Source organism: Saccostrea echinata, unplaced genomic scaffold (assembly GCF_033153115.1).
Source record: "Saccostrea echinata isolate AGI-Se365-2 ecotype Australia unplaced genomic scaffold, CSIRO_AGI_Sech_v1 ptg000001l, whole genome shotgun sequence".
In the NCBI taxonomy this organism is placed as follows: Eukaryota; Metazoa; Mollusca; class Bivalvia; order Ostreida; family Ostreidae; genus Saccostrea; species Saccostrea echinata.
Window position 1 is genome coordinate 5,632,927 of NW_026889750.1, and position 6,025 is coordinate 5,638,951.

Here is a 6,025-nt window from a genome sequence, read left to right on the forward strand (position 1 = left end):
CATATGATTCCAAATAATGCTTCTTACTAAACCAGAATAATGAAATGTGTGCTAAAGACAAGATCATGTACATAAATAGAGAAAACTCATCTGATTAATTATGAAATTGAGAAATTCATGATTAACAGATGAAGTATATAGAAGATAGTTGTCATAAACATATATTTTGATCGATTAATAACACATTAATATTGCCATGTGCTATGTTTATTTTAATAGTTATCGTACACGAGGATTCAAATTGTATTATTTTAAAGTCTCATCGCCATTTTTGGTTCTTGATTTACGTGGGTTTGTCAGCAGTCATTTATTGGAAAATCACAGAATTCATATCTGAGTAACGCGAATATTCTCAAAAAGATCCAAGCATACTTTATCATCTTCCCGGCGGTTGTCATGGTCGTCGGAAGGTTAAAGAACTCTGGTGATTAACGGCTCTATGATAATTATGTTGAGGTTTTTTTCTTTATCCCAGAAAATATTGGAGGTTGTTAACACGAACTTACGAATCTAGTCAAAACATTTTATTATAATATTTTCCTTGATTGATTTAATGTATTTTGATTAATGCATGAATAATGAATTTACGTAGAATGTTGTTTATTTTAGCCTTTAATGATCATGATTAAATGTGCAAAATACTTAGTATATTAATCTATTAAACTTGTCCATGGATATATATATATATATATATATATATATATATATATATATATATATATATATATATATATATATATATATATATATATATATATAATTTGATAAAGTTGATACAGTGAATGTTATGAATACATTTAGACGATATTCCATTGTTTCATTGAACTCCTTCAACATTGAAACAAGTGGATTATAAATATGATATAATCTTGTAGTACAGAGTTTATAGAAATAAAACTTTAAATGTTCATGTTTTTTAAGAAATCAATTTTCACTGCAATTTCACAAACGAACAAATAATGACTGCAATTTTATTAACTAATGAAAACTTGGTTCGGGTAAGCTAAATGTAATTGTTAGGTTTTCGAGTATGTTAAGCGTCCCAATAGTGAAGTACAAGTCGGGTGTTTTCATAAAGTGTGTGTATTCTTTCTCTCGTTTCTCTTAGTAGCCTTATTGCGTGGATTTGGCAGTTATTTTTTGGTACTTCTTTGAGTTTTCAGACTATGTATTAATTCCATATTCTTTCTATGCAACCTTACCATTAACCAGCGAAGATATTGAATGACTTATTTTGGAATTTTGAATTTTCAGAGTAGCAGGGCGACACTAAATTCCATGTCGTGTGGATTCATGTTTGTACAAATAATGGACAATGTTGTTGAGAGTAATGTTACAATCGGAGGGTCAAATTTTTTACGATACAAAAAGAAGCCCATGGGCTATACAGCTCACCTGAGTCACTTTTAAGAAGATTCTGAAAGATTGTTTTTCTTCTCTATCCAATGATTTTTTTTTTACCCCAGGGTCATTTTTGTGACCCCATCCTCGCCTCAAGTTATCATGACAGAACTTGAATCCACACATGGGGATGTTTCCATATCAAAATAACTGTACTAACATGACCTTTCTGTTCTGGAGTGGATTTTCCCCCCTTTATACATTCATTAGTAAGTAAGTAATGTATTTTTTTTTTCCAATTTTGGACCCAGAAGACATACAAAGGTACAAGTAACAAAATAGAGAGTGAAATTTCTAAATGATAGTCGAACAATTAATTAACTATCATTAATTACGATGAAAAGAATTCACATAATATACATACAAATTAACATGAAAGGAAAAAAAACATGGTATTATACATGTTATATTTGATCTCCGATTTTTATCCCCACTATAATCCCATAATTTGGAAAACTTAAATCCTAAATTTTTGCATAAAAAATATTTGCATATTTATATAATCAAGATTAATATAATTAAGTGTGGCCCTGCAAATTTTAACAAAATTTCTTATCATTTCCTGCATATTCTCATGTAAAACTTCCTAGTTTAGCTCCACCAAACCCATTATATTGCACAAATATAAATCTGCAATCATTAAGATCAAAGCTTTAAGAAAATATTCTCGAGAGCCACTATTTATGACATTAAGATATGATAAATAGTGGTTCTCGAGAAGATTTTCAAAGCTTTGATAAGGTAATAATCCACACTAACTTGAATCTATAAAATCGAAGAATGCTTGCACATTACTGTAAAATCAGACGTTTTCGTGTTGACAATTTTTCGTGGTTTGAGGAAAAATATTGATTCATGGGGATTTGATTTCGTGGATGTTTTTAGAGGTCCTTGTTTGCTCTGATCCAAATTTGCATTGTTTCAATGGAATTTTGAGTTGATTATTGTTCGTTATCTTCAGTTTTCATGAAGAAGTGCTAAGTTGATGTTTATTTGAAGCTTTACATTTTGTGGAGGACATGAATCCATGAGTCTGAGAGTACCATAAAAACAACGAAAATTAAAACTCCATAGTGATTTCACAGTATTATGACTAATTTTGGTCCCTTGCTTTTGAGTAGGAGATTTTGTCAGATTCTTTTATATGTACATTCCATCTAAATATTTGATCCCTATTGTGGCCCCACCTTACCCCTGGTGGCCATGATTAAAACAGACTTGAATATGTCTACACGTAAAAATGAATAATAATCATGGCCTTGCTGTTCTTAAGAAGAATATTTTAAAGATTGTTTTCCTGTATGTTCTTATTAATAACATTGCTCCCCTATTGTGGTCAGACTTTATATCAGGTTGGGGCGGGGCATGAATTGAACATTTTGTAACTCATGGTATGTCGGAAAGCTTTAATAAAATTTTCATCTTTTCTGGCCAAGCCGTTCTTTTGAAGATTTTTAGATGACATTTAAGTCATGACCCTTTGGATCTGGGCTAGGATGGAGCCGCAATATGAGGTCAAAATGGTAATTTGGAGAGAAGAATTTTGGAGAGTAGGGCAAAAATGACTCCGGAGAATATTGTAGCCCTTGGGACCTTTGTTTATGGTGTTTTAAAGATGTTGTAGGTCCATTCCAATGTAATATGGACAATTTAAGCAACAATTTAGGGGTTGTTGATAGTGTTTTATACGTTAGATATGCCTGGAAGATCTTGAATCTCCAACATCATGTATCAATGTTGAGCAAGAATAATTCCAATGAAACTTCTTTTACTATCTTTTGAACTGGACAAAAATTGCATCTTCCTTATGCATCGTAGTTTGCAGGTGTCATAACAGTAATTCGTTTGAGGTTTAGGTGAAAAAATACCGAGGCAATATAATTCCTGAATCTTCTCTCCAGATTATAGCAAATATATATAGCAAAATAGAACTGTAGAGTAACCTGGAATAGATTTAGTTTGCTCCCCGTATTAATTCATAATTACTGTGAGGTCTCTTTCTTCATGCAATCTGGTGCTTTTAGTATATTGATGTGATTTTTGTGCATCATGGTATCTGAAGCTTACATGTAGGTGTTATCAGTAAATAGGTACACTTCTTTCCTTGAATGCCTGTGTCTTTCTTCAAGTGTTCTAAATTTGTATATGGTTATGGTTGCGCCTTTTCTTTCAACAAAATATATATACACTTCTCCTTCTATTTCTCGCTTGTTCTTGCTTTCTACCTCAGTTTAATGATTTCCACCAGTAGTGGCCACTTGCATTAATGACGAGGTTGATTGTATGCTGCTGCATACGTCGTTTTGTTCCTTGCTTCTTTGGTAGACAGTGGATAGTGAAGTGCTCCATTCATTAGACAATTTCCCTTTGTTATAGACTTTGCTTAGCGCTTCTGTACGTGTGAGTTCAAAATTATACATGGGCCTGAATTGAATGGATATTTCACATTCAAGGGTTAGGCCCTCTATGATCTTGTTCCATTCCTTTGATATGCAGATTTGTAGGGAGAGGGACTTAATGCCTTTTAAGCTTATCTGTAAATTTCATACTGATTTATCATAAAATAAAACTTAAAACATAAAAAAAAATGACCATACATAGTCTTGCAGTTATATCGCAAAATTAGTTGGATGGATTGCATTGAAAAAAAAAAGCAGCATAGGTACCTGGACGTCATCATTACGTAAGCTTATATCAAAGGATATTTTTATATTTCTCTGTACTTTTGCAAAACAAAAATCTAATAATATCATAATTAAAGTGTTTCCATTTTTTTAAAATTGTTAAAATTTTCAGTCGGCCAGTCTTGAAAAAAAGCTAATCTAAAAAAATGAAAGAACCTTGAGGAAAGTTTGAATGAAATATGGAGATAACGAACAGTATTCAAGCTCAAAGTCTATTAAAACAATACAAATCGGAAGCAGAGCAAATACGGACCTCCAAAAACATCAAAGGTGGGATTAGGTGTCATGGATGAATGAGCATCCCCTGCCGACTGGTCACACCCGCCGTAGCTCCTTGTCATGATCGGGAAATAATGGAAAAAATCCGTCGACAATACAGTGTGTAAAAATGGCCTAACAATTAGTGTGAAAAACGTCAGTCAGCATATGACTCAATGATAGATTGTATTTGCTGACAAGGTCATTGTATCGACCATAGAACTGACGAATTGATTACTTTAAACGAGACTGTTGATATTCTTGTTTCATCAACTTATTTGTCAATAACTTACCTCGTTTTATAAATTGTTCATACGTAGAGCATGCTCTTGCGTATCGAATCAACTGAAAGATATACACCCCATATGCAGGTGATGAAGGTATATTGCTGCATAAGTAAGGGAAGTTGACGATTGAAAAGTTAAAGTCATCACGTTTATCATAAAGCTTTGTTGTTACATGTAGATTACAATTAACGTCTTTTTCTAGTAAAATATCCAGATATGAAACAGATGTATCAGACTCTATAGTATACATGTATTTTATTTCAAGTTCACTGGGGTATATGGTGTCGACATATGAATGGAAATAACTATTGTTAATTGATAATACGTACGTCAATGATATATCTAAATGTCGAGTTGAAGGACACAGTAAGGGATTTCTTTTTCTCATGTATAAGATTTGGAATAAATTCCGCTTCATATGAATACCAAAATAGGACATATTTGATAATCTTGTCAAATATAATTCCTTGGTTTCTCTAATTACACTAAATTATTGACAGGCAATGGATTAATTCTTTAGCAATGACGGTCAAAATGTTGTAACAGGTCATTAGCAACCCGTTATAAGCATAATTAAATAAATCTTTCCCTGTTTACTAGTTACTAGTATATTTTCCCGCAAAGTTGTGTCAGGCGGACAGACAAATTTACCTCTAAACTTGCCGCTCATTTCATTTAAATAGATTTGGGGGAAGTAAAATCTATGCATGTTCAAAAGTTTACCTACATCTCATGATGCATGAATCACAGTGTACAAGGTTGGATGAGAAAGGAGAGCAATGGGCCACTTAAGAAACTCAAATGGTCTAAATCTCGAGTGACTTGAGGTGGCCTAAAACTTGAGTCACTTAAACGACTCAAATGACTTAAAACTCGATTCATCTGAGCGACTTAAATGTCCCGAAAATTAAGTCAATGAGAATCTTTCTAAAATGAAGATTTAATAAAAAGTTTCGAAATTTTTATTGGATCTGTTTTTATACAATATTTAGCATTCTTTACATGTACATTATTCAAATCTCTTTTGCATAAAAATATAGTAAAATGATAAAATGAGCTGATGACATATTTTAATCGAATCATTTGATTTACTCAAACGACCCAAGATTTGAGTCACTCGGGTAACTCAATTAGCCTGAAAATCGGGTTGATAATAATCTTTTAAAAGGAAGATCGAAAAATTAATTGCATTTTTGGTTAGATCTGTAGCTTTATACAAAGTCAATATACATTGTATTATTTTCAGTATTCTTTACATTTTAAATGTCTGCGAGTCATGAAGTGTCGCCAGACTAATATCATAAATGTGAATGAAAATAAAAGCAAAATATTAAACTGTCAATAAAACGCTTTGTCTAGCATAATTTTGTATCAGTTTTATCTGATTTGCATAAG